Source organism: Episyrphus balteatus, chromosome 1 (assembly GCF_945859705.1).
Source record: "Episyrphus balteatus chromosome 1, idEpiBalt1.1, whole genome shotgun sequence".
Taxonomy (NCBI): domain Eukaryota; kingdom Metazoa; phylum Arthropoda; class Insecta; order Diptera; family Syrphidae; genus Episyrphus; species Episyrphus balteatus.
The window spans coordinates 154,025,920-154,036,514 of NC_079134.1; the positions used below are offsets into that span (position 1 = coordinate 154,025,920).

A 10,595-nucleotide genomic window follows, 5' to 3' on the forward strand; every position below is an offset into this window, starting at 1 on the left:
GGTGGAGCTCACTTTGACTCATCAGTTGACTTATCGTGAGACACCTTGTCAAAACGCAAATATTTTTTATATTCATCTCAACTTACATAGATTTTTAAACAAAAACCTAATGTGAACTATATCCAACAAGATTAAATTTTCAATCATTAAAACAGAAATGCACACAAGTCTACCTTTTTTTTTGTTTTTTTTTTTGTAAGGCAACGATTTTTTTTCGTTAACTGATGTATTTTTTCATAAGCCAATGAAGAATTTTCATAAGCTTATGAAGATTTTCGTTATTTAATGTTGAATTTCATAAGTTAATGAATTTTTTCGTTACTTAATTAAAACTTTGATAAAGAAAGGAAAAAAATCTTATTTTTGTTCTTTAAAATGAGTATGAAATTTTTCGTTAATTGATGAATCTTTTCATTGAATTGGATTTTTTGGCACTAAAAAGGGAGAAAAAGTGTATGAAACGTTTTCATTAATTGATGAAGGTTTTCATATTACGAAAAATTACATATTTTCGTTGAGCCAACGAAAGTTTCGTTGGGCCAACGAAAATGTAGTGTACGAAACGATTTTCGTAATTTTACGAAATTTATTATTTTCAGTGCATATAAACATGCAAAGGAAGGATATGGTATGGCTCCTGATGTGTGAGTCAGTGAGTCACCATGGTACCTATACTATTTTCATGTCTGGATCTGGACTAAACGAAGGAGCACGTTCGCAAAAGCAAACGAAGTGTGATAATGGAAAACTTGAAAAGATGGCAAAAGAATTGGATACAAAAAAAAAAAAAAAATATATAGAAGCAGAACATAAAAATCGAATAAAAACTAACTGAAATGCAACACAAACGTAGATTCCGTGATTGGAATTTCATTCAATAATAATAAAAAAAAAAAATAAAGAAATAGTTTCCGGGCTTTTTACAACGAACGTACTATAGAGAACTTTTCTGGCACTGGTTGAGCATTGCGAGCGTTAGTGGATGTAGGCACACTTTTTCGTGAAATAAAAATGGAAGAAAAACTAATAAAATAAAAAACGTGTCTGCATACGTTTTTGGCCATTTCCGGAAAATGGCATACATGTTTTATTTCCGCTCCACATGACTTGCAAGTTTCTAGTCGAACACAAAAATCTGTAAAAAAAAAATCGATTTTTTTATTTAAATTACTATATAGTTGAATGGAAGATGACTTCATTTTATTAATAAAATATAATATATCAACTGCTGCGATACTGAAAAGGTTTTCAAATTCTTCGAAGATTATTTTTTTTTCTCAAATTGCATCAAAAGAATAAAATATAATATTAAAAATGATGTTATGGAATTTATAGTGTATATTTAAGTCATAAAATTACAATTTGTTGATAATAACAACTGGTGTTTAAGGCGGTTAAAGAGTTTTATAACGCTTTGGTCAAACACCGATAAAAGCACTTTAATTTTAGTACACATAATTTACTTCACTATTTCAAATCTACTTTGCTATTTTTACTTTGCATTACTTTGACTTTTGTAACCATAATTTTATAATTTTTTGTTTCGTTTAATTTTCATTGTTCAATAAAAAATCTTGAAAGAAAGAAATCTTGAAAGAAGAAATCTCAAGAAAATTCTCATTTTTTCTTCAGCGGACGTTGCTTCTTCCCTTCTTTCAGATTGAGAACCTTGAGATTTTTATTGTAAAAGGGATAAAGAGTTCGAACTAGTTTTTTATGCATACCAATATAAGTATTTACTATAAAAATTCGTCCAAAACTAGTATAAATACTATTTTTCTTTTAGTTAATACTACCTTTCCAGCATTACCTAACTATGTCTTTTGTGCGTATGGAAAGTAGTAAATAATAAAAGCATTTGCTACCTTTTATGCATACGGCTCAATATTTAATTTTTCTTGAACCAAATTATTTTTTTCTTGAAAATTCCTATATGAAAATTCAGGAGTAATTCGGCAGTAAAAGTCAGCCTTTCATATCTACGAGGAGGACATCCTACTGGTTGGGAGTCGGAAAGGTCAGCTTATCTGAAAAACTGCAAAATATCAAGCACGACTGAGTCTCACAAACTTGCTCTTGTAGTTCAAAGAACCTTTAAAGAATAAGCATTTACTTTTATACACTCAGAGAAAAAAAATAGTTATTTTTTTTTTTTATTTTTGCATAGTCACTTGTTAGAAATCAATGAAATTTTGCGAATAATAATTTTTGAACAGAAAATAGTTAAAAATGACTACACATATGCCACAATAAAATAGTTAAAATTGACTATGCCGTAGAAGTTACTATTAAAATAGTCATTTTATAACTAATTCTACTTATAGTTAGAAACAGTGGCTTATATAGATACTAGCATTGGTGTCACCCGTGCTAGAATGAAAAACAGTAAAATAAATGAAATGATGACTACCTATTCTATTATGGTTTTTTGCTTGCTCTTAGGCAAATTTTGTAATAGCGAAAAATCGAACTGTCATAGAACCGAATTTTTATTTTTATTTTATTTTTTTAAATAAGAACAATTTTCAAAAAAAAAATAATTTTTTGACGACACCAATGTGAAATATCAGAGCACTTAGAAGCTGGCAGTCAAAGGGTAAAAACTTTTAAGAAACTCAAAATCGTGAGAGCCGTTTTCAAGAAAATAAAATTAATCAAAAAATTTGTAATTCTAAGCCCTGATTTTTCAATCGTCAGTACAGAAAAATAAATGTCAATATAAAAAAAACTTTTATTCCTAGGAATAAGCTCTGAGGTTTATCTGACTGTTGAAAAATTGGCCCTAAGTAAAACATTAAAAGAAAAATTAACCTCGGAAATTACAAAATAGTTATTATACAAACTTCAACCAATTCTGTCCACTTCTCCATAATCGTAATGTTGGTTTTGATTTAAACGTACACATTTTTTTTCATTAAACCATTAGGTACTTACCTTATAGAGCAAGTAAAAAGATACCTATAAGGAGCTTAGTAAAATTCACTAGCTGATTTATTAGCAGTATAGGTATACCGTGCAATGCTCATTAGAGTGTCCGCAAGAAATCGATTTTCGAAATTTGGTCGGGGGAACCCCATAAAATGTTCCGCCTTTGCAGATTTTTAGATAGCCAAAATTTAAGCTCGATTGGATAAGTCTAAATGGTGCCGACACTCGCTCAAAGTATCAAAAATCTCTGTTTTTTCACTGTTTTTCGAAGAAAATTAGCTCTAGCTCCCAAACAGATGGGGTTATTTTCACTTTTTATATATTAAATGAAAGGTAGTGTTATTACACATAATTCAGATTCAAAATTTGTTTAGTTTTACAAAAAAAAAAAAATATTGTCATCAATTTAAATTTTCAGTACTTACCTCAAAAAGAGCTGAAGTACAAACTCGATTTAAAATGAAACTTTTTTTTTACTGTTTTATTTCTAAAAAACAAAATACTTAACATCGTGTTAAATTTCTTATACATAATTATTGAAGTAAATACTAAAGATCTAATTAAAATGATAATAATACTAAAGCTTACCAATATCAAATCTGAATTCTTCAATTCTGCGTTTTTTTTCAGTAATGGTCAAGGCATCTCGATGTGCTATATCAAAGAGATCGTCCATTTTCAACGCAAATTCTTTTATTTTATTTTTGGTGCTTTCAAGCGTTTTGTTTTTATTTCGTTGGTGATTTCTCCACTCATTGTAAAGTTTTTCTAATTTAACAATGGCATCTTTTTCATATTTTGTTTGAATTCTGGCTTTTTCCCAAAAAATAAGTACCTCTCGAATGACAAGTCTTGCAGATTCCTTTAAATTTAATTTTACAATTCGCAAATTAAAAAATAGTGTTGACAAAACTTGACGATTTGAGGGTAATTTACACCCTGTAATTTGATGAGACGGATAGCCTACAAGAAAAATTTTTTCTCGGGTGTTTGCTGCCAATGCCATATCAACGAACACAAAATATATCTGGAAAACACTAACAATTCTTAAAACTTCTTTTAATCTTAAAACAAAAACGCAACAGAATTAATACTCACATTTTATTTTAAGTTAATTTATTTTATATAAAAAGGAAAATTAGCAAAAAGCGAGAGTTTATCTTAATAAAATTATTGAACTACCAACGAAACGACTCGTGAAGCTTAAACTTCATAAAAAAAAACAACAAATATGTATTTTACAACTGCATTTTATTTTTTTTTCTATAAAAAAAACGTAAATAAACAGAAAAATTATTTCTCTAAAATTTAATTTTTTTTCTATTAAAAGCTTAAATCCTAAAAATTCCATAACACTTCGTTGAATATCTTAAGATTTGTTTTAGTTTGTCACGACAATTGTCAACATTGGGTGCGTTCACGTACGCACAGATACCCTATCCAAGATACCTAAGTATCCGATACGTTTGTGAACACGAATCAGCTGTTCATCAAATCTCCCATAAGATACACGAGAATCCAGAAATTTTTAAGATACCTTTGGATTTTTTTGCTTGTCAACACAGCTGATCGATCAGCTGAGATTTTATATGGGATTACAACAACACAAAGGTATCCAGATACCCTTGGATCGGTACGTGAACGCACCCATTGAGTTAGCCCGATGTTAAAGCGCTCGCCTATCAATCCAGGCATAGCAGGTTCAACCCCCACTGGGTGCCCTTTTTGTTTTGTTTTTTTTTTTCAGTCAATTTTACTCTGTGCTTCTATAATTGATAAAATTATTATATATTATCACGTTTATTCAGTATATACGTTTTTTCAGTATATAATACGAGAAGCATTTCAATTAGATAGGTAACATCATTGAATAATTACAAATAGAAGTAGACACCCAGGGAAACTTCCGCTGTAAAATTGTCGTCGCTAGTATCGTGCGTTGAATAAAAAAAGCAAATCCAACAATCCAAAAGCAAAGCCAACAATCCAAAAGCAAATCCAGCAACCCAAAATCAAATCCTAAACAGCTTATACATATGGATAAAAGTTTTCCTATTTCAAAAAGTGGAGATAGCCTAGAGGATAAGGTGCATGCCTGTTAAGTTTACCTGCCTAGGTTCGAATCTGACGGGAGATTGAAATTGTTTTTTTTTTACATTACTAGAATAAAAATTAATTAAATTTCTCAAAAAAAATCTCCGCAAAAAAAAAGTTTCAAATTTTACCGGTATTCGAACTTAGGCCAGTAGGAGTAAAAGGCATCGGCCTTGTTCTCTAGACTAATATGACTTTTCAAAATACGAAAACTTATATCAATATAAGCTCTTTGAAATGTATAATAATAATTATTAATTTTTTTATGAAGGTTCAAAAAAATTATTAGTTAAGACTCAACTCGAAAATACATGATAGTTGAGGCGCAAACTTGTAGTTCATCTATCTTCCGGTACTCTTATAGTCGCATGAGTAATCTGCGGTGTCACTTCTATTTGTAATTATTCAATGGTAACATCAATCTATAACATAGAAAGTTTTATTTTAAATCGAGTTTGCACTTCAGCTCTTTTTGAGGTAAGTACTGAAAATTTAAATTGATGACAATATTTTTTTTTTTTGTAAAACTAAACAAATTTTGAATCTGAATTATGTGTTATAACACTACCTTTCATTTAATATATAAAAAGTGAAAATAACCCCATCTGTTTGGGAGCTAGAGCTAATTTTCTTCGAAAAACAGTGAAAAAACAGAGATTTTTGATACTTTGAGCGAGTGTCGGCACCATTTAGACTTATCCAATCGAGCTGAAATTTTGGCTATCTAAAAATCTGCAAAGGCGGAACATTTTATGGGGTTCCCCCGAAAAAAATTCGACAAAAATTTTTTTCTATGGGAGTTGCGGTCACTCTAATGCTCATTGACGAAGTTAGAAGGCTACACGGGAGAAAGATACAGAAGAACATTTTCATTGCATCAGCATAGCTCTATCCCAATCAAAACACCATTACACTAATAAACTTATGCATATGCATGTATCTGACCCATTTGAGTCCCTGGTACCAAATAAGACCAGTGGCTATAATTGAGGCTATGAGAGCAATAGTGGCGTACCCACTTTTTTCAAAAATGAGTTTTTCATAAAAACTTGGTCTCTTAATATATCTATTTTAATTCAAAAATAGATTTATGTTGCTAGAAACTCAGAACTAGATGAGACTCAAAAAAGTGTTGTTTTATAAAACCCTGTATTTTAAATTTCTCGTAGCTCCTTAATTTTGTGGCTTACGCCACTATTGTTCTCGTAGCATCAATTAATTTTGTATGTTCCTTGGCCAGAACCCAACCTAATCGTTCCTACAATTAAAGTTATTAGAGAGTTACTAAATAAATGAAATTGGATGAAGAGGTGGAGTATCAACGGCGTATAGAAGGGGGGGGGGGGTCATGACCCCCCCCCCCCTCCAAGAACTCAGAACTTAAAAAAGAATTTGTTATGTGATACTGAAATCTCTTGAGTAAGATTATTTTCAAAGTGTTGAAGTTTTAGAACATGAACGAAAATTAAAAGTAAACAAAATTTTTGGTATTCAAACAAACTATTTTACCATATTTTGGGGATGTGGTCATATTTTTAGCGAACGCTATGCTCGATTAGGATTATTTTGATTCGTTCGATAATATTAGTTGAGCTGTGCTGTAGAGTTTTGTATGGAAACAAAATCCGGATAAGTATTATATTCAAAGCTTTTTAAAAGAAATTGAATCTAGTAGGTACACAAAAATAATATCTTAAGGGCAAGACACTGCTTACCAGCAAATAAAAGAAGCAGCCATATCATCTATTTTTTTATATGATGAAGTGAATAAAATATGTTTTAAATAGGGAAACTTTCTGTGGCCTTGCTGTGTGGAGGTCAATTCTGTTGATAAAATTCGTCATCGGCAAAATGTTAAAGAAGGATATCATTTCTCAAATCTTTTTAGTTTTTTGCAATGTTCCAGTTCAATACATTCGTCTGATAAAATTTGGTGAATTTTGTTTGCTTACAGAATATAACAGTATTTTGTACATACTAAATTTGCTAGATCTATTGCATTTTTTGAAACAACTATCGATTTGTTAATCATCAATGGCCAGCCAATTATAGAAGCAATGTAAGCAACCTTATCTAAGGCAATTTAAATATTATTATTAAATATCACTTAGGGCTAATTTTTTGAATAGTTAGATAAACCTAAGTTAGAGCTTATTTCTAGGAATAAAAGTTTTTTTTTATAGTGACATTTATTCTTCTGATAGTCTATCTGACGATTGAAAAAGCAGGGCTTAATCTAATAAATACAACTGAATGTTTTTTATATTGTAAACCGCTGATTAATATCTACCTGAAAACGGACGAATTCCAAAATATCGCCAAAATTATTTTTTTTGTCTTTACTATTTTAATAGAGGTATTTTAAATTCCCATACAATTTTAAAACAAAATTTAAAAAAAAATATATTTTCAATGCAATTTTTTTTACAAAACTTTGCGATTCGTTTGCCTGAGGTTAGGAAGACTTTTAATTCAAAAGTTAAAACTGATATTAAGTAAAAACGATTTTTATTTAAACTTTCTGGGCTAGCGGAAAACAATGAACAGTTGTTTTAAGGCAAATTATTCAATCGAAGTACTCGTACAGTACATTTTATTTTAAGGAGAGGATAGCCTCAATTTGTCAAAATTAAAGCCTAGTACGCTGCTGATAAGAAACGAAAAATCCCATACAAAAATGAAACAACGAAATGGTAAACCAAAAATTTCGTTCAACTTTTCGTTCTGTAGTACGCTGTACGCTGTACGCTGTTCGGCACAACAAAATTGAAAGTCTAAACTTCTTTTTCGCCCACAAACAATTGCCGGGGACATTTATTGTGTGTGGAAAAATGACATTTTGAGTTTTTTTGTTTGTTTTTGTTGTTCATTTTGTCATTGCATGGCTTTCTGCGATGCGTGTTTGCTTTTTTTTCATTTATGTTTTGCAATTTTTGAGTATTTTTCGGTCCAGATTTCGCAAGCATTTCGTTGTCCTTGTGGAGACCGACGAAAAATTTCGTTTCACATCAACAGCGTTCTAGGCTTTAAGGCTTAACTTAAACGAATCTCATACCGTTTTTGTTTGGTTATTTTTAGAACTACATTCGGAACTTTTCGATTCGAAATGCAAGACGCACAAATTTTAATGTTTAATAATTCAAAAAGCCCATTTTCAGGTTTATGCCTGCTATCAAAACTTAAAAAAAAAAAATTGGCATGACCCCCCCCCCCCCCCCCCCCCCAAGAAGCAAACCTGTATACGCCCCTGTGGAGTATTCGGATCCACTTAAGTAAACTTAATTAGCGGCTCTATAAGATGATGATAAAAGAACGCCTTCTCACATGATTTACTTCCTGTCTAGAGTCTCAATTCAACCTTCATGTTTTTTCTTCTTTTCGAATATTCAACAAATCTTTATATTTCTTTTATTTTTTTTTTTATTTTTAGATTTTTCGCTAAAAACTCTCTCTAAATTGATTGCACTCAACTAAATTGCCAAAATAAATTCCGCCATTAAATTCTCATGACAATAATTAAAAACCACAATTCTCCATAACGTTGTCGTCTTCTACGTGAATTGCGATAAATCTTTTCCAAAAAAAAGAAGTCCCAATTCCCATAACAACTCATTGTCTAGATTTCTTCCACTTAATTCCATCTTGCGTCAAAGTAAATTGATTTCCATAAATGTCATCCCACTTCTGAACAGTGTAATGAAAACACACAAAAAAAAAGAAAGTATTTTCAATTTCAATTTAACTTCGTGGAAAATTCTTGTCGTTACTACATTCGTCGCTAAAAAAGTTTCCAATTATACTGCATATTTGACTTTCACCCACACACACACACACCCAAACACACACAATACTTAATTAAATAATATAAAACATCAAAAGAACTTGGATGCGACTATGAAAACACAAACGAAGGATGAACAAAACTTAAAAGTAAAAAAAAGAAAACTTTCTCCTGCTAAACCACAATCTGCTGTGGAAGTACTCTCTCTTAATACTTTTCAGCTTCGTACATCAAAATACCGTTCTGATTTTCTCATTTTTATCCTTTTTTTTCACTTTTTGTGATTTCAAAAAACTTAGTAATCTACTCGTAGTATAATGTATGTTTTCAGTATGAGTGTGTGTATGTAATTTAACTATGTCTAGTACCTACTCATGGTACTTAACTTTTCAACAAATTCGTCGTCAGGATTTACACACAGTTTCCTAAGTAAGTTCTCTCGTATAGGCTAAGTGAGTGTGTATGTGCATCATCTACCACAAACTGTACACGAGCAATGCTGTAAGGTATATATCCAACATTGCTTAAAGTTTGCAGTTATGAGAACCAGCTTATAAGCGAATTGTACGCGAAGAAGAAAAAGTTTTGTTTTCTGAAAGTGAAAAATTTTATTAATTATTTTTCATTTAATGCATGAGAAAGTAGGTACCTGAAGAGTTGTTTTTTTTTTCTTTTTTTTTAATTCAGGAAAAAACTTTGGATGAGAATTAGTGTTTGGTTTAGTTAAAGGGGTGTCATTATGTGGTAAATGTTTAATAGCTGAATTAGTTTGGAAACGGATTTTAACTCTTGAACGTAGAAGAATACAGAATTATCTTCCTGTCACGTGTTAGATTAAGAAGACATAGTCATTAATGATAAGATCAAGGTTTACAAAACTAGAACTCAATTTTAATAGAGCTTGAAGTTAAATTTCTCTTTATCCCTCCACTCGATGAATTTGGAGGAAATATTTCAAAGTGCATTTTTTTCACTAAGGGGTCTTAAAACATGAACAAATATTTCGATTGTAAATAACTCAGCAACCAGACCTCAAAGAAAATTTTGGTTTTCATTCTTTAAAGGATCTTAAAGAGGCCTCATTTGATTGATTTTTTCTAACGGATTTTTTTCGCTAATGGGTACGAAGACCTCAAAGAATTTTTTTAAATGCATTTTTTTCGTTGTGTGACCCGAAAACATGAAAAAAGTATTTCGATTGCAAGTAAATCAGCAACAAGGCCTTAATAGAATATTTTTAAATGCATTTTTTTTGTCAGGGTTTTGAAAGCGTTAAAAAAATATTTCGATTGCAAACAACTCAGCAACAAGGCTTTACAGGAAATTTTTTAAAAATGCATTTGTTCTGTAAGAATGCTGAAATAATGAAACAAATTTTTTTAATGCTAAAGGGTCCAAAAACATGAAAGAAAAATAATTCGATTGTAAATAATTCAGTAAGCAGACCTTAAAGGAAATATTTTAAAAGACATTTTTATCGCTAACATGAGACAAAATGAGACCAACCCGACCTCAAAGAATTTTTTTTTAATGTTTTTTTTTTTCACTAGGGGGTTTTGGGACCTAGAAAAAAAATATTTCGAGTCCAAGTAACTCAGCAATAAGACCCCAAAGAAATATTTTAAAATGCAGTTTTACAGCAAAGGGGTCCAAAAACATAAACAAAATATTTCGATGGCAAATCACTCAGCAACCAGACCCCAAAGAAATTTTTTAAAATGCAATCTTTTCACTAAGGTGTCCAAAAGTATAAACAAAAACATTTCGATTGCAAATAATTCAGCAACCAGAC

The 10,595-nt window shown here is 30.6% G+C and overlaps 1 long non-coding RNA gene across 1 annotated transcript; it reads right to left on the reverse strand.

Annotated features, from left to right (window-relative positions):
• Positions 1 to 3,516: 3,516 nt before the first annotated feature.
• Positions 3,517 to 4,232, reverse strand: LOC129905607 (uncharacterized). Its single transcript, XR_008770622.1, has 2 exons — positions 4,027 to 4,232; positions 3,517 to 3,955 (listed from the first exon to the last, which is right to left on the reverse strand). It is a non-coding gene; the product is annotated as an uncharacterized LOC129905607 (long non-coding RNA).
• Between the last annotated feature and the right edge of the window lie 6,363 nt (positions 4,233 to 10,595).